Genomic DNA, 24,545 nt, shown 5'->3' with positions numbered 1-24,545 from the left:
GCGAAGGTCATCCGCAGGGGTCTACCAGGCGAAGTGGCGAGTCTTCTGTGGTTGGTGTCGTGGAAGGGGTATCTCTCCACTCGATGCCACTATTCCAGCAATAGCGGAGTTCTTTGTGTATTTGCAGGAAGAAATGCGCCTTTCAGTCTCGGCGGTGAAAGGCTATCACTCAGCCTTAAGTCTAGCCTTCAGGCTCAAAGGAGTGGACATTTCTTCCTCGCTGGAACTTTCCCTACTCATACGGAGTTATGAACTTACCTGCCCTCAGTCGGAAGTGAGACCTCCTCCATAGAACGTGGTTTGAGTTCTCAGGTCTCTTAAGAGACCTCCCTTCGAACCATTACGCCAGGCTTCAGATTGCCACCTTACTTGGAAGATGGTGTTCCTGCTAGCTTTGGCCTCGGCCAAGCGAGTCAGCGAACTTCATGGTCTCTCATACGACATCGCCCATTCAAGGGGATGGGGGGAGGTAACGTTCAGGTTCATCCCTGAGTTTGTTGCCAAGACTCAGAATCCGGGAGTGCTGTACCCTCGGTTTGACTCTTTCCAGGTTTCGAGTCTTCGTTCTGTAACAAATAACCCAGACCATCTCCTACTGTGCCCAGTAAGGAGTCTGAGGCTATATCTTAAGAGAACGGCTGCAGTTCGTCCCCAAGTGCAAGCTTTGTTTGTGAACACTTAAAACGAAGAGGAGGGTCACCAAGAATACCATCTTGGCATGGATTCGTAAGGTGATCCACCTACTCTTGAATCCTGACCCTCCTCCGTCACGTCGCCCTAGAGCGCATGATGTCAGGGGTGTAGCTACGTCCCTGGTCTTCAAGAAGAACTATTCAGTGACGCAGGTCCTGCAAGCAGAGGTATGGAAGCGTCAGACGACCTTCACAGCCCACTACCTGCAAGACGTGACACACAGGAGACTCGATACGTTCTCTATCGGCCCTGTGGTGGCTGCACAACAGCTGGTCTAAACCTCAGGCTCCTTAATGGACAAGTAGCAGAAGGTTGAGGGCATTGTTACCCGGTCTTAGTCTGCATGAATGAAAAGGTTTGTCTGGTCCTTATTCTTTTCTTCATCCTCCCCTCTCTGGGGGAAAGCAGCATCCTGGGTTCTCTGCATAGCTGACCTCAAACCTCTGCAGGTAAACCATGCTTCCTTGTGTTCCTAGTATTAAGTTAATACTGTCACGTACCCATACCCTGACGAGATGGTATTGGGAGAGTCCTAGCCTTGAGTTCCATCTAATGAACTTCAGGTCAACTTCCTAGGACGTGTCACATTGCATACCTTCACACACAGCTTATGTAGGCCGCAGCACTTGTACAGCAAGATGCTAGCAAGGTGCAGGGACTCCTTATTGTTGAGTACTGACACACTCAAGTACTGAGTCCCCGGGCAAAAGCCAAAGCCAGTAATGGCTGGGACTTACCACCCTTCCTAAGGGTCGAGTCACCCATATTAAATAGTGTGGTTTGTATTTCAGTTACGGAACAAATGACAAATTCGTAGATAATTTGTATTTTTCCTAATTATACAAACCTTAGCTATTTAATCAAACTTGCCTAAAAGTTTAATTACAATAGACAACACCCATAATATTCAGAATAGTCTCCAATATACACAGCGAGACCTTAAGCCGGCACTTGTTAAAGATTCTTGCCTTGAGCTAGGTCTGAGCACAATAACCATGATTATGTAGAATGAACATGCATGTTCAAAGAAATTCCTTTTGTAAAGATTCTAGAGTTTAGACAGTTTTTCCCTTTAGTCATGAAGCAACATTGTTAGAAGATGAAACTTTTGCAATCCCAAACACATCCTCAAGTATTAGGTTTGCCTAGTAACTATAGGAGTCCTAAGCTTAGTTCTGCTCTACAGAGTCTTAAGAACCCTTTAGAAAGTTATGATTAGGATGGTCAGACCTTGTCAACTTTGTCTCACCTCAAAGCTTACCAAAACTACGCATTTTACCTTCTCCTTCCATGCCCATTAGAGTAGGGAAGTCGACTAGGACAAAAATGGAAACGACCACATTCCATGATTCTTACTGCTTGTGATGATGTCACCATATGCGCAGCTATTTCTGCGTGTGAAGTTTCTTCATGTGCAGGACAAGTTTGCAACTCATTCCAGGTTATCACGCCACTCCGCTGTGATGACAGATTATATACTAATGGTTCAATGTGTGAGAACTTTTCTTTGCAATTCAACCAGGTGAAGACATCCTCCCTGATAAGTCCCAGGGGTGGCCCAAACACTGGCCCCATGTTCATGAATAATAAGCATGGGATACCTGATATCTCGAGTGAAGTGCACTCGTTAGAGCATAGACTGATCTGCTCAGGGGATATCCCTTCACAAACCTTGGGAGGTAATGAAGGAAAAGAAACCTTAGATCTCCCTCTCCCCCTATGAGCATGTTGAGTGGAGATACTTATATGTCAAATTATACAGGTAAGATCTTTCTACTCTTGGAAGTATCTCAATTTAGAGGTATAAAAGCATCTCTGCAGTCCGGTCGGAACCTTAGAGTAGAGCCTATCCTTTTCTCCCATAATGAAGCAGTCTTATTGAAATATCCTTATTACCAGTCTCCAGCTCAAAGTAATGAGCAAGGGTGCCTTGTATGCCTAGGGGTCCTCAGCAGAGATCTCCTCATAAGAGTTCCCAGGACGCATCAGATGACATATCATCTCTATTCTGTATTACGAGGGTAGTCAGACCACTTTGGTATCGCCAAGCTGCTCTTTTTCTCCTAAGTTTAATAATGCTGCAAATTAGAGTATAACAAATCCTGCTTTACTCAGAATTTTAGCCATTAACTATTCAACCAGGCTAAACGTTCAGAATAACTAGTCTGAACACACTGCTGGTTTTACGCGTTATATGCGCCAACATCCCAACGCGTGCGGTAACTCCTCCGCGTCTTGGGAAGACCAACATTCCTAAACGGGTTATCACTCCTAAGCATGAAACCGCGCCACTTTAGGCACGTGAAAGTATTCCTCCATAACTTAGTACTGTAATGCTAAAGCTCAAGCTACTTGAAAATAAACGCACCCCAGAGGGGGTGGTAGATCTTCACCCCATTTCTTTAAAAGTTTCCCTGGAGTTTTATAAACTTCTGGCTAGGACACAGAATGACAAAGCCTTAAATTATGCTGATAGCAACCTTTTTTCTTATGACAATGGCAAATCTACTAATCAACATGATCAGCCATGTACTAGCTCCTGGCCTAATGTTCATAGAGTGCCATTTTCTTTCATGTGGATAATTTCTTGCAGGTACAGATAACAGATATGGGGCGAGGAAAGTTTCTCCCCTTCCCACGCATCACTCCCCCATCTGACACAGAGGAAATGAAGTTCACTAGATGACGTAGATGTGGCTTACGCTGCAAGTGTCATGTGGCAGAATTTTGATAACTCTCCCTCGCCTCATCAACCGAGCTCTGAGAGAGACTTCAATTCTCCGGCCTCACACTCAGTTTGCTAGAGGTGAATGTTCTTATAACGGGAGTGAACTGGATTCCTGTTCCTTCTCCACCTCCTATTTCCGTCATGATATAAATGACGTAAGGGAAAGGAAGGATATCTGAGGAAGAATTAAAAACTCAGTTACCATTAAAACGGAACAACCAAATTATGACATTTATCACAATTATTGACTCTCCGGAGAACCTAAATGTACGCTTGAGTACTAGCTCTGCTGATGTACCTCCCCTTGAGGTCCCGATGCCTCATCCATTGTTTGGATGGATTGGATGAGCCTCCTCATGTGCAAACCTCTAATAGACGGTGCACTATTGACTCTATCATCAGTCTCAAAGCCTCAACACAGGTTTGATGTGGCACTTTCAAACCAGACTAGAGATACGTTACACTTTCTGAATACACGAGTGTCACTGTCAGAAAACTTAGTTAAAGTCCTGTAGGTCCTCGAAGCTACCACCTTTACCTCTTGACACACCAGAGATGTTTTTAACTGATAGCATATATTATGTCTCTGCTAACTATTTTGATGAGGATTGCAATCTAATGCAATTAGCCCCCAGTTTAGGCCTCCTCTTTTGCAGGAATATCCTAATACCAGCTTGTGGCGGGGAAGGAACCTGGTTTGAGTGTCCAATTCCCTCAGCATTGTAGTGTTGGTTGACAAACTTGTGGGAGGTGAGAAATCTTTAGGATTCCTCACCTCACTTTTATATTTAGTTGGTACAAAAATCTTTATTAGATATTCAGGCCGATTGTTACCCCAAAGCTTCTAGTAGGGTATCAGATCTCAAGCCCATGCCAGGTCTACCTCAAGGAAGATCTCTAAAAGACTACTATTTGAAATTTATACCCCTCTCTAGACATGAGATCAGGAAAGAAATGTTGGTTGTTTGAAGTATGGGCTCTTTTATTCCAAAGAATTAGGAATCTGGTCACATCTGGTGACTGTCAGATGCCTGCCGTAAACGGAGTCACGGCCTATATTTTTTAGAAGGAATGATCTTCCTCAAGAACAGAAATTTTGGATATGGCAGAATGCCTCTCAGAGGAGCTTTTTTCCTGCTCAACTATGACAATATGCTGGACACCCCCTCGACTTCTCCGTGGAAAATATTTACCTGTTCTGAGAAATGATGTATCCCCTGTTTGAGTGGTGTTAAGTGTCAGAGTACTATGAGTAAGCAGAATTCTTCTCCTGTGGGAGGAACCTTTTGCTTTTCATAAATTCAGAGGGGATATAACAAACTAAGAATACAGTAAAGCTCAATTTTGAATTGAAAAAATTGAGCTCCTTTCTTTCCTGACCAACAGTTAAAACAATTCTGGAGAGTTTAGGAAGCCTCTCCGAGAAAGATAAAGAAGACAACTCCTTGATAAAGCAAATTTAGAGCTAAAAGATATGCCTTTACTCTTGCTAGGCTACTTGGCAATGGAGATTAATGAGTGAGCCTAGACCAGACGTCCCCCTTCGCGGTTTGTCACCAATGAGTGGAGAATGGTCATCACTACCTAAGAGAAGGAATCAAGTACAGAAATGAGAGTAAATGTCCTCTATATATCCTAACAAGAAAATCTTGGCCTTGAATGATTTCCTCTTTTGGATTGTTTAATTTTGCCTGAGATTTTATTAGCCACTTTTTTCACCAATACTACTGTAATGGTCAATGTTCTTCAGTATCCAGGAGAAAGTCTGGGTTTCTACAATCTCTCTCTTAACTCCAGAGTATAAGACCAGGAAATCTAAGGGAGTCAGATGGACACCACAATTTCTAATGGAGAAGAGAACGGTCCTTGGTACTGAAACTTCTCACGGTAACCTTGAGAAGACCACCGGAACGAGTAAAGAGTGCTGTAGGCAATCACTCTCAGACTAAGTTGGAGTAAATTTTCTTGACACGCCACAATAGGAATCTATCTGACGTCTTTCCTGGGAAGAATTCAGTTAACAAAATAAGGACTGTTCAGCTCAATAGAATGTTTTATACTTTAGGTTATTCAAGAGTTTTGAGCTTTTTCAAGACTGCTCCTCCCTGAATAAGAACTGTTTGACAATTTTGAGAAACTGATCCTACTGCATATCAGTCATAGAATGTTATATCCAATTCTGGATCATGAAGCAGATCCTCGATTGAAATAGCTAAAACTCTCCTCTTTACCGAGGTTTCTAGAGGACAGACCTGTCTCCATGGAAAACAACCTCCTCCTCCTAATGAGATATGAGAGGGAGGTACTTGCAATCTCCTAAGATTATCATCACAATCCCAGACATGAAGGCTTAAGTCAAGATCTGACCCTTTAAATTTCCTTTGGCTTTACTTTATTGTTAGCCAAGGAAAATATGCCAACTACCAGGGTCTTATTACTAAGAAACCCCGAGATACCTTATTCACATTTTGATAATGAGAAACCAGATTCTGGTAAATTTCAGTTGGACTTTTTCACGATCTTGTCTCTCAAGAAGTCCATTGTTGAACAAAGTGTTTCGATCCCTTGGCCCAGGGATACTATGTATTGTGTCCACAGATCAGAAATGAAGATCTTCAGCGTGACCATGATCACTCTATTGGTCAAGACCTAACATTAAAACTCACTCCTTCAAGGGATGCGTTGCCAGTCCCCCCCCCCCCTCCCCCTTCGAACACATGGCATGAGTGGACTTGTTACCTTTACCCTTTTCTGGTTCAGGGACCAAAACCTAGAATCTGGTTGAAAATTATGTCAGATTTGACTTTAACAATCTTCTCTCTCAAAGAGGTATCTGATGACCTGGATAGCAAGTTATTTTGTCCTATAAGAGCAGTGCAAGATTTCTGATAAGAACGAAATGTCTTGGACTTAATATCTCCAATTTGTTTGCGAGCTCTGGCCGCTCCAAAAAATGTTTTCAAGGAACACTCTCTACTTGGGTAAGAAAAACTATCATGATAGCCTATACATCCTCAGGGAAAGCGTCGCTTAGGCTACCCCCTCCAACACGTGATATATGTGGACTTGCTGTAACCTTAGCGTTCCACAAAAACCACTCTGTAGTACAAGTCCTCAAAGCTGGTGTATGGAAGAGACAAACCACCTTGACAGACCATTATCTTAAAGATGGCACAAAGGTCTTTAGACACCCTCTCTATAAGGCATTATGGTTTCAGCACAACAAATAATCTAACTATCAGCTCTCACGGGACACGTAACTGTTCTTATCTCAGGCTTTATTTATTCTCTGCATTATAATGGACACTAAGGCGCATGATGATCTTGATTTGACTTGAAGCCTTCCATTGGTTTTCACCATAATGCAAGTAAAAATACCTTGGATTTGATAATATATTGCATTTTTTTATTTTATCATGTAATACTTGATATTCATATCTTTTCATGTGGCAAGGAATTTTTATTCTTAGAATCAAATATAAGGCCTCTTTATGAGCTAGCTGCACTGTTCACTAATGGTTCATATTGATCTCTTGCTATTACTTATAATAATTGCATCTATTAGAAAGGAAAGGTATACCTCTTAACTCCATGGAGTATTCACCCCTGGTAAAGAATTTTTTCTTAGAATCGAGCCAGCTACACATGTCCACTAATGATTCACTTTGATCTCTTACCATTACTTACAGTAATTGTATCTATCAGAGAGGAAGGGTATACCTCTAAGCTTCATGGAGACTTCCTTCCTCCTAAGGATGCCTATCATATAAATGACTCGGAAGTTGTTACCGTATCCACATAGGAATAAACTACAAATTTAGTACAATTTGTATTTTTCTTAGCCATACAAACCTGAGTCATTTATCAAAGATCCCTCTTCAACTGCCCCGCAAGTCTTTGACCGGGTGAGTGTTGTGAGGAGGCGATGTAGGCAAGAGTCCTCTTGCCACATACACATGCTCTATGATTGCTTAGTAACGAAGCATGGTATTCTAGGGTTTCCAAACCAACCATCCGTTTCTGGGCTGTGGCACCCTAGCAGTACCAGCCAAACTCATTTGAGTCCCTTGTCAGGCTGGGAGGAATGTAGAGAGGAAAGGTCCCCTTTTTTTCATTTGTTTGATGTCGGCTACCTCCCCAAAACTGGGGGAAGTGCATGGGTATATGTATGTATATATACCGTAATATAGACTTCTCCCAAAAAGTACCTAAAGAGTGATTGCCACACCCCAATGAAGGTTGGAAGCTATTCTCTTGTTACTATTCAGACTGTTTATTATTATTATTATTGTTATTATTATTATTATTATTATTATTATTATTATTATTATTATTATTATTATTACTTCCTGAGCTACATCCCTAGTTGGTAAAGCAGGATGCTGTAACCCCAGGGGCTCCAACAAGGAAAATTGCCCAGTGAGGAAAGGAAACAAGGAAAGATAAAACACTTTTGGAAGAGTAACAGCATTAAATTAAATATCTTAGATATAAACTATAAAATCTTTAACAAAACAAGAGGAAGAGAAATAAAATAGAATAGTGTACCCTCAAGCAAGAGAACTCTAACCCAAGACAGTGGAAGACCATAGTACAGAGGCTATGGCACTACCCAAGACTAGAGAACAATGGATGCATTTTGGAGTGTCCTTCTCCTAGAAGAGCTGTTTACCATAGCTAAAGAGTCTCTTCTACCCTTACCAAGAGGAAAGTGGCCACTGAATAATTACAGTGCAGTAACTCCTTGGGTGAAAAAGAATTGTTTGGTAATCTCAGTGTTGTCAGGTGTATGAGGACACAGGAGAATGTGTGTGTATGTGTGTGTTAGCAAAGGGAAAATGGACCATAACCAGAGAGAAGGATCCAATTTAGTACTCTCAGGCCAGTCAAAAGACCTCATAACTCTCTAGTGGTAGTATCTAAGGAAGGCTTAGACCTCCTTAGGTCTAGCAGGTAGGCCCTCTATGTCATTGTTGAGGGAGCTAGCTAAGGCTACTTTGCCCCTTGTGTCCCCAATGCCGGTGTCTCCCATTGTGATGGCTGTGATTAAAGGTGTTGGTGTGGTGATCCCAGTGTCACTGTCCCCAGTGGTGATTCCCCATTTAGTTCCCAAGCCCATAAAGGCTTAATGCCTGGTCCCCACTAAGTGTGCCAGAGCCTGTGAATGAGGTCCGGTTGTGAGTTGGGTCCAGGTCATAAATTATCTGTACATGTTACTCCAGTGCCTGGTGTCACCCCTGTGTCTGTCACCCCAACCCCTGTGCCAGTGGTTCCCTTGGTGTGTAGCCCCTTCTGCTCTGCCTGTGACCTCAGCCCCTATGTTTGTATTACAAGCCCCAGTGAGTGTTCTTATGGCTTACCTTTGACAGTGTTCTCTAGTGTTATGGTTCCTGTTGGAGTAACCAGTGTGGTTTCTCTGCTGGGGGAGCTTCGTTGTTGATGGTTGCTCAGACTCTGATTCTGCTTGCAGAGCCTGAGGTGAAGGTTGGTGAGAGGAAGAAAAGTGTGCGCCTTCCTCCACCAACTCCTCTTCCTTGTCTGCCTTCATCAAATCCTCTTTTTTGTCTACCTCATCTTTGACTTCCAACTCTGTTTCTGATACTCCTTCTAAGAAGATGAAAAAGAAAAAGTCAGAGAGGTCTAGGAAGGTCAGTTGTACTAGTAAGGAGGGGCTCTTTATGACACCACCTCTCTTTTGGGGGAGTTGGACAATACCCACGTGATTCCTGGCCATGTGCAGGGAAGAGATACACTGCCCAGTGTATTTTCTGTTGTCCATATGTTGGAGGAGCTTCAGCACCTACCCTTACCTTCCTTACCTGAATGGTGTATTGTTGCTTCCTTCTCTGATTGCAGTACTTCAGTACAGTACCTCATGTTGAGAAGATTGGACTGCACAATGTTATTGTGCTTCGACATGCAGCTGATGGCTACGGCAGTGGAGGGACCAGTATCTTGTGCCTATTGGCCCCATAGCCACGGAGCTAGGGACAAACCCTTGCCATGATCAGCAGTGGGAAGAGTATGACCAACTCCATCGGTCTCTGCTGTATGCTGCCATGGTCTGTTATTAGCCTCTGCTTATGTTTCTGGATTTTTTTTTGGGTCATAGAACTCATATTCATAGGGGCTGGGGTTAGTGGATATCCTGAGCAGCCTATTACCTCCTCTACCCCTGTTGGATATGAGGGTACTAATAATTTGCTTACCCTTAAGTACCAGACCATGGTCCTGTACTGATGGAGGCAGACAATCCTGAGTCATAGTGTTCATTCATGGATTATCTTATATTTCATGGTGAGTGCAAAGAATCGGGTGAGGCGATCTACACTTTGGCTTTTAGGGAGAACTTTAGTCATTGATCGGTACTTCAGTGGCCCTCGAAGGCCGAGGCCATATCTGGAGCGGCCCTGGTCAGATCTGGCTAGTTTGCCCCTGGATTAAGATGACAATCAGATCTATGGATCTAAGAACTGTCACTTCTAGGCAGTGCAGTCAAACAATATCTTGCTTGCTGCATTCTTGAGGAGAGAAGGTTCTATGTGACAGAGAAAGCTGCATCATCACCTCTTGAGATTAACCTCTCTGTGTGCACACTGACGGGTGTAACTCTCCTTGGATGGACTCAATTTGGAAGGCATATCTTTCTAGACTGCTGGGTCTGCGGTCTTAGAATCATCTGCCGTGGCCTCCCTATAGTATGTCTCCTTCTGAAGAGTCGTATGTAGGCGGTAGTTGAGAAATAAAGAACCACATAGGAAGACTCTGATCCAGGGCATAGTGTCTTTCTAGGGCTCTGTCTCTTCGTAAGGATCTGCAGCCAAACCTTTGGGTTTGGCCATGCATGTTGGATAGGGTACAAGGAAAGAGTCTGGGACCTTTCCTAGAGCCTTACCAGGACCACTTGCAACCTCTTCCACCTGAAGGTAGCCTGTGCATGCATAACCCTTTCAAGCCACATAATCTGGTCCTTCTAGGAAGGGGGGCAGCGGGAATAGAGGAGGGAGAGGAAAACGCTAATGCCAGCGATCCCCCTCTTGCTGTCAAGAGTAGGGGAATTCTATTCTGTCCATTGGGTAACCTGGCAGAAATACAGGGCTAAGCCATAAGTAGTGAGTGTCCTTCAGCATGGTTACTTGCTACCTTTTCTGGACTGTTGGCTCCACTATTTTATATTCCCATAGTGTTTTTGTCTGATACTGAAATATCACCCAAATCCCTGGCCTTGTAGACAGAGGTGGAAGGGATATTTGAGAATGACCTGCTTAAAGTCATTTGAGTGAAGTCTCCAAGCTACTACAGTTGGCTCTGTTTCTGGCAGAGAATTCAATTGGGGACTGGAGACTGGTCGTCAACAAAATATGATCTTGTCTCCTTTACCTTCCTTCAGGTCCAAATTTTTTTTTGCACATCCTTTTGCTAGAAATGGTTGAAGACAATTTAGTAGCGAATAGTATTTTGTCCGGTAAGAGCTGTACACTTGTATTTAGACAAACTAAGGTAAAAGACTTTGTGTCCCTACTGTAATTTGGTTTTTGGGGTGAGGGTTCATAATCACCCGCTAACCAAAAATCCTTGGCCATTCCTTATTGAAATTCTATGACAGAAGCGCATAAAGAATGAGATATAATAATCACCAATGCTTAAGATTGAAAGTGAATGATATTAGGAGTGTAGCTACTTACCTGATATTTTATAGAAATATTTCTCTGGAAAGTTTCTAGCAGCAGCTCAAGGGTGTACTAAGTAAGTGTTCACAAAACATAATCTTAAAAAGACAATCTACCAGACAGTATGTAATGTACTTTTAATTAATGTGATAAACAATCTGGAATCCTGTATTTCAAATCATAATTTAGATGGTTGCTCAAAATAAGCTATACGAGTAATTTTGACCCAGTTTGTTACCTTAACCTCATTACTGTACATTACTTGTACTAAAATTTATTCCTGTTTCACTCAGTTGTGCCCCACATCCATCAGAGTATGGGTGTTAGCAATATGAACATCAGGGAAGATTCATTGAAATAATCAGAATTTTGATTGTAGAATTTCTTTTTTCTATACTCATCTGATGTTTATATACTGTACATGCCCACCCTCCTGCCCACTTACCCAGTATCAGGAGGGAGAATGTCGATTTTGAAATTTAAACTACTGTACTTACTGACTACTTACAGTATCCGCGTGCCCATTCGCGGTTCACTATTCGCGCCCCTGCAAATTCGCTAGTTAGGCTCTTAAATTCTATTTTTTTTTTCTTTTTCAATTCACGGTAGCCCTGCAAATTTGCGAATTTTCACTACACAAACAGGCCTTTATTTTTATTAAAAAAATGCTCAAATTCACTCTAACTGGTTAATAATCTGAAAATAAAAATGTTGGATAATATAGTAGAAAAATATATATTTTCTAAGTCAAATCCACGGAAAACAACTGAAAAATAAAGAAAACACAAACAATAGTACTACTGTTTTACACAACCTTCTGAGAGAGAGAGAGAGAGAGAGAGAGAGAGAGAGAGAGAGAGAGAGAGAGAGAGAGAGAGAGAGAGAGAGAGAGAGAGAGAGAGAGACCAAACTCTGCCAAAGAACAAACCTTAAATAAATCTTCACTGTATGTACATGTACACAAATTAGCCTTTTTTGCAGAGAAACATTCAAACTCAGACTAAAATTTTGTTTTTATCATAGTATTCCATGTAATGGGCGAATGACAGTTTGAAGGCCAGCCAAATGTTACTACACTTTTGTTATAAATATTTTACCACCCATTTTGATTTTGATTTATAATTACATCTTTAATACATGTTCTTATTATCAGTCTAGTTACCACTTGCTTGTGTGAATGCATTTGTTTGTTCATGATCAGCGATAAAACGTAAACCAAACGTTTACTGTTTGAGGCTGTGTTTTTAGGAAAAAACATGACATAAAATCGCTCTTATTTCATTTATTTTGAATTTTTAAAGATAAATCAAGCAACTCAAAATTAATAATAATATTGTTATTACATAACCAATACTTCATAAGATAGTAGTTTCTGAAAAAGCTAACCTATACACAGATGTGTAAATGAGTTCGCTGTACGGTAAATAAATAAAAATAAAATTACTGGTAAATGTTCTTATTTTACATAAGTATAAAACTGTGTACCGTAATTAAATAAGTATATTATATGATTTCAAGTCAATCCTTCCAAATTACTAACATAGAGAGAGAGAGAGAGAGAGAGAGAGAGAGAGAGAGAGAGGAGAGAGAGAGAGAGAGAGAGAGAGAGAGAGAGAGAGAGAGAGAGAGCTGTACATGTATGTACAATATGTACAGTGCATATTTTTGTGACCGTGTATAAATGTTTTTCAATTGCATATTATATTAGTAGGTTGGCCATGGCACCAGCCACCCGTTGATATACTACTGCTAGAGAGTTATGGGGTCATTTGTCTGGCCAGACAGTACTACATTGGATCCTTTTCTCTGGATACGGTTCATATTCCCTGTGCCTACACATACACCAGATAGTCTGGCCTATTCTTAACAGATTCTCCTCTGTCCTTATAGGCTACATCTGACAACACTGATATTACCATACAATTCTTCTTCACCCAAGGGGCTAACTATTGGTCTATAACTTTCAGTGGCCATTTTCCTCTTAGTAAGGGTAGAAGAGACCCTGTAGCTATGGTAAGCAGCTCTTCTAGGAGGACATTCCAAAATCGAACCATTGTTCTCTAGTCTTGGGTAGTGCCATAGCCTCTGTACCATGGCCTTCCACTGTCTTGGGTTAGAGTTCTCTTGCTTAAGGGTACACTCGGGCACACTATTCTATCTAATTTCTCTTCTTATTGTTTTTTTAAAGTTTTTATAGTATATATAGGAAATATTTATTTTAATGTTGTTACTGCTCTTGAAGTATTTTACTTTTCCTTGTTTCCTTTCCTCACTGAGCTATTTTCCCTGTTGGAGCCCCTAGGCTTATAGTATCATGCTTTTCCAACTATGGTTATAGCTTAGCATGTAATAATGATAATAATAATAATAATAATAATAATAATAATAATAATAATAATAATAATAATAATAATAATAATAATAATTTATTACCTGAACTGTTTGCACTGTATATATCTATCTAAGTTTGCCTTTAAATTTGCTCCATTTTCTTTTATTTCTAATAGATAAATAAGAATAGAAAACGACTCGTCATTACAGTAATAAGTATGGGTAACTATGCTGTTCGGTGTTACTGTTTTCCTTAACTTATGTTTCTTTTTTAAAAATATTATTGTTGTACAAAATTAAAATTTGTTCACATTATCATTACTAAATTAGTGAAATACATAACTGCATGCAATATTACTACATTATCACTGCAATATTACTAAATAATCGCTGTATTAATGAGTAAGACTGTTTCTAAATGTTGGGGAAGCTTTTAGTAGCGTATATGATGTTATACATAGACATTTTAAATCTGCGTCCGAAATTCTCGGTTTTTCGAGAATGCTGGGACCATACTTATTTTCTGATACAACCTTTTCTTCCTACCACTTACTACTAAAGGGCTCTACTATTCCTTTGGCTAAAGCAAAAGAAAATGGGAAGTTAAAATATCTTTATGGGTAAATGATTAAATTAGACTTTCGGAGAAGAAGCCATATGAATATCAGGTAGTTATAGAAATGAAAAAGATTATTTTGAGAATTTTAATTTTCCTCTTATGTTTGAAGCTTTGTTTTTTAAGATGTTGAGAGAGATGTGTGATTTAATGCAGCTATGCAGCTCTTTGTTTAGATTCTTTCATAGAAATTGTAACGTAATGTATTGTATTTAGATTACCAGTAATGTTCCAAGTAGAAATGTAGATTAAACTTAGTTTTTAACAATCATCTTCAGGGCTGCTGCTGTGCTTCCTCCTCAGCAGACTCAAGATCCAGAACCTCAGCTGAGTGATTACTTCAATCCAGAGGATTATGTGACCAAAGCAAGATTTACAAATGCCAAACAGCATCTTCCATTCAGTAGCGTTAAGCCTCAAACAGTCCAAAGAAAAGATTACCTTAAACTATGTGACTATTTTCTAAGCTCCTCTTTCAGATGATGATTACAGTACTATATTTTATTCATAAGAATTTCTAATGTGTTTATTAAAGGCTGTGAATATGGAGTAAGATTCAATATAGTTAAAAGATATATTTTATTTTAGAGATATCCTTTAATGTATTTGAGACATTTACAAACAAAAGCAAGTTATAATTTTATATTTACATTAATGTTTAAGAATTCATTGAAAAGCCACTTAATGGAAATTTGTTCTGGCACCAAATACAAACCTTTTAGATTTTTACTATGGAGATACATTTCAGTGACAGCTGAAACTAGACATAAAACTTTTTTGTGAGGTGTTAAACCCTCCGCTGGTTAGCGTGGGTTAGTGGGAGGTGGACCCACCATTCCTTTCATACATGCAATAGCCAACATAGACCACTCTGCATTTCAGCTCAGAGGAGGACGTACGTTGTCTGATATCCTCCGCTTTACTCGCTTTTTAAACTTTTTAAAGACCAACTGGCCCTAAGATTTTACACTTAGCTTTTTCTTTTTTTTTCTTAAATGAAATAGGTTCTGTAAGTGCTACAGTTTACTGTAACACTCTTTACTTCTACTCACTTTCGTTCCTATTGCTTTGGCGTATGAAGGAGAGCAGAAATGGTTGAAGGGTTTTCCTTTGGGAGAAACCAGAAACTAGATTCACCTCTTGATTTAGTGGTTTGCAGGCTGGACGTAGCATGCGGACTACCTAGTACCAGAATGACGACTACACGCTAACTTCGCACTACACAAAATATGGTGGAATGCCCCAGAGATCTGGGTTAAAGGAAAAAAAAAAAAAAGAAATGGGCACTGGGCACCTCCCCTTGATTTTGTTCTGGGCAAGGTAACCCAGCGAGAAACTTAGAACTTACGTATCACTTTAAAAGTTAATGTACCATCTCTATTCCACTTTTACGCTGTACAGAGTTACAGTGAACCCTCGCTACTTCGCGGTTCGATCATCGCGGATTCACCACTTCGCGGATTTTTTTCATAAACCATATATATATACATATTGGTAATAACAAAATCAACATACTGTACTGAATAATCAATATAATCGATGCAAAAACTAACCTATACACAGATGTGTACAGTAAATGCGTTTGTTTCTTCATTATGATCAGAGAAACGTAAACAAAACATTGGTTGCCATTTTTTATCGTGCTTTTTGGCGTGTTTAGGAAACGCATGATATAAAATCGCCTTTAATATTTGTGCCTGTTTTAGTTTAGGGTACTGTAGTACATGCATTAAGTGTTCTGTACATTAAAGGGTAGTTTGTTAACAGTACTACATACAAGGGAAGGTTTTAAAAGTCTGAATATACATGTTGAATAAATAGGTAAATATGGTGTCACTACTTCGCGGATTTTCACCTATCGCGGCCGGGTCTGGAACCTATCTACCGTGATAAACAAGGGTTCACTGTAATCCAAAAATGTAGCAGCTCGATTCTTAGGTAAGATTTTTTACTTTCGCATTTCTCAACTTGCTAATTAAAAAAAAATAAAATAAAAAGAATCCAAAGGCGGGGACTCAAATTATGGTAGGAAACATACTGTACCAATATCAAAATGGTTTACTATACGAGTATTTCAAAATAATAAGAAGGCAATTATAAAAAAAGATGTTCTGTAATTTAGAATTATGATTGAACAGAATTCCCTGAATTAACAAAATTATTGTTATTGTTAAAGTATATTACAATAGAATGGCATGGCTTTATGAGATGAAACTTTGCTTGCTTACAGAAGTCTACTCAATACAAATTTATATTTACAATGAAAAAGGCTAATCCAAATAGACAGGAAGGATGAAGACTGGAAAGAAAATCTTGCAAATACCTGCTTTTGTATATTGAAATACAGTACAGTATAATGATACTGTATATACTAGGTAAATCACTAAAACAAGCCTATTGTATATACTGTACTCTTAGGTCATTACACTTCAGTATGCAGATAACACTTTGATACACAAGTTAACTGACTAATATTTCTCAAAACAACATCTCTCTAGGAATAATTTTCTTATAAAACACAACCATAACATGTCTACAGAACACGAAACATAACTTACCATTAGTGCTATCCACCTGAAATGATTAGAACACCAAATAAAACATCACAATACTGTACTTAGATATTCTTCCAAGTACTCGAGCATACTATACCTCAGTCCATCCATATTTTGGACTCGTATAATCATTTCTTCTTGAACGTGCACACAAAGACTTATGTATTGTATCACGTTTGGAGCACCAACCTAGAGTCGATTTGGGCTCAGCAGAGCTTCCACAGTCCTACAAACTCTCCTCATATCTGCTACCCCACAAGTCTTTGTAGGTAAGCCCTCCATTCTACAATCTTATATCTACTCTCTCACAAATCTTCGGAAATGCGCCCTCCATTCTACAATCTTACCAAACGTGTAGTGCGCCCCAGTGTACAAGGTTTGGATGAATGCGTCGCACCCACCATTCTACAATCCTACCTAATGTGCAATACTTCCCCAATGAATGAACACGCTGCTTCCAGTGTGTGCCCCCAGTTATTCACCCATTAAATCATCATTCTGTAAGTATTTCTTCCGCATCACAAAGGACTCCATTTTTCCCTCCAGCAATTTGATTAGAGATGATACATGTCATCAGCTTATTCACAGCCTTAAATTGCAGATAGGAAAAGATGCACTGATAATTTTCTAGAGTTCTTCCTGTTTCTCGATCACAACGCTGCCTGTTGCAGCCCTTAAGTGTCAGAGACCTCTCTCACCTGCGGAGCTGTTACAAGTTTACTATGCATCGACCTGATCCCCGTGTCCCCACTACAGACAAGACAGAACATTTTAAGGGGTAATATAGGTTAACAAAAATTTATTTCTCTTGCATTTCAGTTGAGGAGCACGTTAACAGAGGTGTGTCCTGACTGCATGGATATTCCGGGGTGATGTAAGAATCCTTGTCAGTTTCCTAAACAGAAGCCTTCTTACTCTACACCTCCCCCAGTGAGACCTAGGGTCCTTTTGCAAGGGGCATCATCTCCCATTATCATCGACGACTCTCTGGAGCTTCCTCTTGAGGTGAAACTTTCCAACCAAGCGAGGGTTGTCTCTCTAGAGGTTCCTACTTCAAGCCCGAGGGAGGAATCATCTTTGATGAAGGTTTTGACCGTCATTAGACGAATTAATGGCCTTGGGGAGGCCCCCTGTGCACCTGTCATTAGGATAAGTACTCTCATAAATTGGTTCTTCCTGGAAGTTTAACATTCACAATACTGTATAATTATGTACTATAATCTCAATCTTCCATGGTCTCAAAAGGCTCTTGACACCTTGCGACAAGTAGTGAAGCAGGTTTCAGATTCAGATCTTTCTTTGAAAGCGGCAAGATTATCGAAACTGCTGCCACCTACAATTTTATGGCAACATAATTATTACATACCAGAGGGAGCGCATCCCAACCTGTTGTTTACAAACCTTGACGTTGCAACTCTAATGCCGTGTGTGTCTAGTTGACGGCTAGCTCTGCAATTACTGCTTTCTTTGCTGCTGAGTTAACTAAAATAGAGATGGCGTCTCTGTCAATTTCTAAGCTTGCTCCTGACTGGACCACTGATCAGGAGCAGTTTTTTAATGCAGTTTCATTGTTGAAAAAAGATTTTTTTATTATTTTAACAAAAAATAGAAAAAAAAAAAAATTTATTCCATTTAAATCAGATTTTTTTTATTCAAACTTATTTTCTTGGTTTAAATGATTTCTTTCAATACTCCTTATTTATTGCTGCAGATTATTCTTATCAGTCCTATGAGGTTATTTTCTGGTGTTGAATTTGATCTATGTTAAATGAAACCTTAGTTTAATATACATTACTCAAGATGAGTTTTTCAGACTAGTGATTTAATCGGAGTGGATCAGTTACAGTTACTAGTATATAAATACACAAAAATAAGCAAAACTGCAATCAAACGAAAATACAGATATACAGAAATTTTATTTTATCATTCAGTACACGGTAAGAAATAAAACTAAAAGCATATTAAAGACTTCTCAATGTATGTACTGCACTAGCAACAAAATTTGTAATTCCTATTAGTGTTGTTAAAAAATCAAGACCTTTACAATTTATATAATTGCAATTACAACTTCAATTCTTAAGAACACCAAGTTTACCCCCAAATGTTATAGCTGTTAACAAGGATTTTGTGTATTTGTTGCAATACTTATAAATAGTACTGTAACTAGTGTTGGTAATTTTCTTTTTTCAAAGGTAATTTCTGACTATATTTCATTTTTATTTAAATCGTGATCTTTTACTCTTATTTAAATTTATTTAAATCACTTGATTTAAATCTTTTGATTCAAAACATTTGATGTACGGTAACTCAAAACAACCCTGGTTTTCAGAAATCCTGTCAGACTGTAATGGGCGATAATACAGAGACCTTGTTCGCTCCGGAACTAAGTGCCTGGTGTTCTTGTTTCATCAATGTGCCTTTCTCTGGAGCAACTGCATTCTTAAATATAGTGATGCAGCCTTGAGTAAATTCCTATGCCAGATGGCAAATACAGTAAAGACTCATTAGCTTTACGCAGCATGACCATCACTCATCATCAAACCTTGTTCCTGTCTGAGGAAGTTGCCGCAGTCGCTGAGGAGTGGAAGAAGGTTAGTAAGGCTACCATTTTTCAGGAGATCAGTTTCTTCACATTTTCCTGCTCCTCCTCTAACTAAGCCTCATATGTCCCCACTAAAGCAGACACTCCAATGTGGTCTGCTTTCTGAAAGATACCTTTCTCAGTATAAGAAACAAGGAAAAACTTTGTACTCCTTTTATTGCAGGAGTCACTCCTCCCAAGACAGTCATGGACATTGTAGCACCTGTTAGAGATGGTAATTCCCTCGGCTTATCACCTGTGGAGGGATGCCTGCAAAATTATTGGACAGGGTGGCGGGTCACAGACTGTCGTCCCCTCTGACCTGGTCTTCAATGAACCTGTCATAGTATTTGAGGGATTTAGAAAAGGATTATCTCTTTCAAGAATGCCATTGAAGAAGTCCTTGATGAGTTTCCAAGTTTCTTCAGCAACATCTTCCTAGTGGAAAAGTTCTCATAAGGATGGAAACTTGTCATAGACCTTTCCCACTTGAACCAGTTCATTCTCCAAATCTGGTTCAAAGCAGAAATATCTGTAAGTCATTCAAGCCATTCGACAGAAACAACTTCCTGCTGTCCATTGACCTCCAAGATGCCTATTTTTCTAGATCCTGGTCCATCCAAGGTCAAGGAAGTATCTGAGATTTTCCTTCCAAGGAAGGGTCTTCCAGTTCCAAGAGCTGAGCTTCAGCTTGTCCATGACACCACAAGTCTTCACTCTTCTTTTCACTCTCGTCTTCTCATAGATATACAGTAGACACAGTCCAACCCAGAGTATTTCCCTCAAAAGACAGAATTCTTTAGCTCCAAAATGTTTCACCGCCATCCTTAGAGAAGGACTTCCAGGCTACATTTGGAAAATACTTCTGGGACATTTTGCTTCCCAGGAGAAGCTAGTTCCCTTTGGGAGGATGCATCTCAGATTGATTCAGTGGGCTCTAAAGTGTCAATGGTCCCAGACATCCGACCTTCCGTCTACTAAGCTGAGAGTACCTCGAGATGTCAGATTGGATCTTGTGTGAGGGATCCAGGGAAAGAACCTCTTAGTTGGGTCTCCAGTGCAAGTCTATCCTCCAAACTTCCTCCCTCTTCTCAGATGCATCCTGCCAATGGTGGGGAGCCCATCTTCAATCAGCAAATCTCAGGATACAGGGAGACAAGTCATTCTACTTAAACTACCTGGAAATGAAGGCGGCATGCCTAGCGTTACACTACTTCACAAATACCGTCAAGGGTCGCGCACAAGTCTTGATGAGCAACAAAAATTTGCTTAGTTGTTATTTTGGATCCCTTTAGATATAAATTGATAAGCTAATAAGGTAATTACAAATTATCTGGAGAAATTACTAAATTTGCATTACTGAATTCTGTAAGAACCAGTAACTTAGCATGTTTGCAAATGGAACCAAAATGAAAATTTAGGTTTCTTGCCAGTGACATTGTCATTTGGATGTTCGTAATTTTTTTTTTACTATTTATGGATTGTTTGAATTCACCTACAATGAAGATCTAGGGTGGTCCAAGTAACAATTTTATAATCTGTTTTCAATAATGATTGCCATATTAGATAGATGAAATTTGGACAGATAATGAATTGTACAATTATTCTCGGCTAATACAATGTAAAATGAGAAATAGTTAAAGGTTATAATTTTGTTGATGGAAAATATTTTTCTGGTTCATGTGACGAATGAAGTTGCATCTACTTTATTTGCAGCTCTACTATGCCAAGAAGAAATAGACTAAAGAGTCTGTGGAAGTAGGAGGAAATATTTCCCTGTGTTGTTAGAAATGGGGTAATCCACAGCATGGGCTATGAGTGCTGTCTGTGATCATCATCATCATCTTCATCATATCTTATTGCAACACTCTTGTATCCAATGAATGGCTCTGTCATTTACTTCCTGTACATCTACATAAGAACATGTAGGTCCCAGTAGACAGCTGCGGAGGATGTAGTCCATGGTCTGGGGCGATTCACCACAGGGGCAATCAGGATTGGTGACATATCCCTACTTCTAAAGTCTATATCCTGGTTTCCCGACCTTGTATCTTTCTCTTTTTAAGGTGGTCCACTCCTTTCTGTTAAGGGACGCTCCACAAGGTAAGTGTTCGCTACAGTCAGGTAGAACTTCATGGGTTGAATTACAGTAACTATTCTTCTGTATCATTAATCTGTAGGCAGCATGGTTTAGATGTTCAGTGACCTCCATAGCCATGAAGCTTTTTCTTGATTTTAGATGCTATCTTGTTGCCTGATGTCAATTAAGTGGATGCCTTGGATCATTCATCTGTTTGACCCTTTCATTTTTGGTAGTAGCATCTCATCAAATTTGAGGTGGTGCAATACTGGCAAATCTATAGAGATGGTTGGGGTGTTGCCTTTAATGTGCCAATGATTGTTTTACGGGCTCTATGAAGCTCAGGATTCACTTACTTTGCATGGCACCATCTTTCCCATATTGGTGAACAATATTCTGCAGTAGAATAGCAAACTACTAGGGCTGTTTGCTTAAGGGGGCCGGCTGGCTAATGCAGATTTTTAATGAGGTGACTTTGTACATCTCCAAACTGCATAGGATTTTTGCCTCTGACTTTCGGTTTTGTGACGCCAGGGCGATTTATCCTTAGAATTATTGTTTTTCAAATTCTATCTCATTCCTTGATAATTATTACTAAAATCTAGGATTATTACCCTATATAAACCTCCAATAATATGAAGAATTTTTTTTTCTAAAAGTAATTTTTTTGCTAATTTGAATTTTTTCATTATGGTAGAAAAATAAACCCTAAAAATCAGGGGAAAAGATTAAGAAAAAAAAAAAAAGAAACAAATTGGAAAAAAGGCTTCATTTCATTGTTATATACCAAATTTCAATGATATACAGTGATGCCTCAGGATACGAAATTAATCCGTTCAGGATGCGGTTTCGTATCCTGATATTTTCGTATCCTGAGTCGCGTTTTACATGTAAATAGCCTAATCCGTTCCAAGCCTTATAAAAAGTCACCCTTTCTTTCATAAACACGCTAAACTGTAGTAATAAACATGCAATGCAGCCATTTCTATCATTCAATAATTAACACAACCGTTAAAAACAACCTAATCCATTCCAGAAACCACTATGAGATTATTCAATAATGTAGTTATAGCCAAGTTATCCCCCCCAAGCCCAAAGAAAACGGTCCGTTTTCTTTATTACTGTATAAAAGTTACGGTACTGTATGTACGTAAAGCATTTAGATCAGTGAAGGTGTATTGTTACCTGTACGTACACCTAAATTAATGATTGATACCAGTACACTCTGAAAAAAAGGTTACAGTTAATTAGTGTAACAAAAAAGTTGAAACTTACCTTTTGATTGAGACGATGTCCGATAGCGAAGTCGCGGCAGAGGAGGATGGCATAAGGCAGAAAACGTAACAAGTGACAGACTACGTACAGTAATTTACACACTTAACACATTAACACTTAAACTTTACGAAATAAAAAAATGGAAGAAATAATTAACACTTAACATTACGTATGGAAAACTATAAAATGAAAGAAAAAATTACTTTAACACTTAACGGTAACATAAAACTTAAAATTGAATTTTTTTTTTTTTTGTTGCTTTTTCATAACTTTACATTTTTCTTATTTTCTAAATCTCTTCTACTTCTTCATCACTTTCTTTTTTCTGTTTCTTTTCTTTACTTTCACCTTCTAATTCTTCATCCCTTCCTCTGTTCTGTTTCTTTTCTTCACTTTCACCTTCGTCTTGGCCTACTAATACCGCTGGCCTCTTTAATAAGAAACTATCCATTGAAGCTTGTTTCGGCCTACTTTTCAACACATTTCTAAAATGCGTTAGGCAAACGTAATATAATACACTACGTAACAAGTGACAGACTACTACAGTAATTTACACACTTAACACATTAACACTTAAACTTTACGAAATAAAAAAATGGAAGAAATAATTAACACTTAACATTACGTATGGAAAACTATAAAATGAAAGAAAAAATTACTTTAACACTTAACGGTAACATAAAACTTAAAATTGAATTTTTTTTTTTTTTGCTTTTTTATAACTTTACGTTTTTCTTATTTTCTAAATCTCTTCTACTTCTTCATCACTTTCTTTTTTCTGTTTCTTTTCTTTACTTTCACCTTCTAATTCTTCATCCCTTCCTCTGTTCTGTTTCTTTTCTTCACTTTCACCTTCGTCTTGGCCTACTAATACCGCTGGCCTCTTTAATAAGAAACTATCCATTGAAGCTTGTTTCTGCCTACTTTTCAACACATTTCTAAAATGCGTTAGGCAAACGTAATATAATACACTACGTAACGTTATATACAGTCTATGTATAGTAAACACTAATACAGTACAGTGCACAGTAACGAATGTTTATTAACGATAACACGTGGCATACAAATGTACTGTATATTAACACTAAGTCAAACAAGCGAAAGCACACAATGTCTGTTAACGATACCGCGGTCGTAACGAAAAGAGAGAGAGAGAGATGAACGCCAGTGCGTAGGCAAGCTGGGATAGTTTCCGACCAATAGGAAAGCAGGATCTTATGGCGTCAGCTAGCGTCTGAGTAGAGAGATAACCAATGGGTGAGCGGGAGGCTGTAAGTGAGTCTACCCAAGTTCAAAGTCAGGCGGCGCGCGCTTTTTAAAATTACTCTCGGCGAAGAGTTGGGATCTCGTAAGGTTTTCGTATCCTGAAATTTTATCCGTATCCTGGGGCATAAAAATCTTCGAATCACTTTTCGCATCCTGAATTTTTCGTAAGCAGAAACTTTCGTATCCAGAGGTATCACTGTATCTTTAAAACTAAGGGAGACTATTGAATTTGAAGGTCAATAAGCATAGTTTTGAGATACGGCGTTCAAAGTTTTTCTTTGTATTTTTACAAAGATAATATTAATAAATCATGATTATTATGAATTTTATGTCCTCTTTTTTGGTATTGATAAAAGAAAACAAAGTTATTTATCATAATTTAATCATAAAGATCCTTTTGCTCAATATCTCGCTTCTTTTGGCTCTTGTGAGGCAAGGTGCTCTCTCTCTCTCTCTCTCTCTCTCTCTCTCTCTCTCTCTCTCTCTCTCTCTCTCTCTCAAATTGTCTTTTCCTCTTTGAAATGATAAAATTCTTGCCGAAAACAAGAAAAACAAACTTAGAAATGAGTGAATGTCAAGTCAAACTCAGGCATGTACTCTCTGAGGTTTATGGTAGGACTGAAGTGCAAAGGGTGTAATTTACATTGTCTACGGCATGGGGAAGTTATAGATGCCATTGTTCACAATTTCTTTTACATTAAAATGTAATACTGTAATTATCAAAATTTACGATAACAAGAAATACAGTAC

This window comes from Palaemon carinicauda, chromosome 9, assembly GCF_036898095.1.
Source record: "Palaemon carinicauda isolate YSFRI2023 chromosome 9, ASM3689809v2, whole genome shotgun sequence".
In the NCBI taxonomy this organism is placed as follows: domain Eukaryota; kingdom Metazoa; phylum Arthropoda; class Malacostraca; order Decapoda; family Palaemonidae; genus Palaemon; species Palaemon carinicauda.
The sequence above is the reverse complement of the archived record's forward strand: the minus strand, read 5'-3'. Positions refer to the sequence as shown.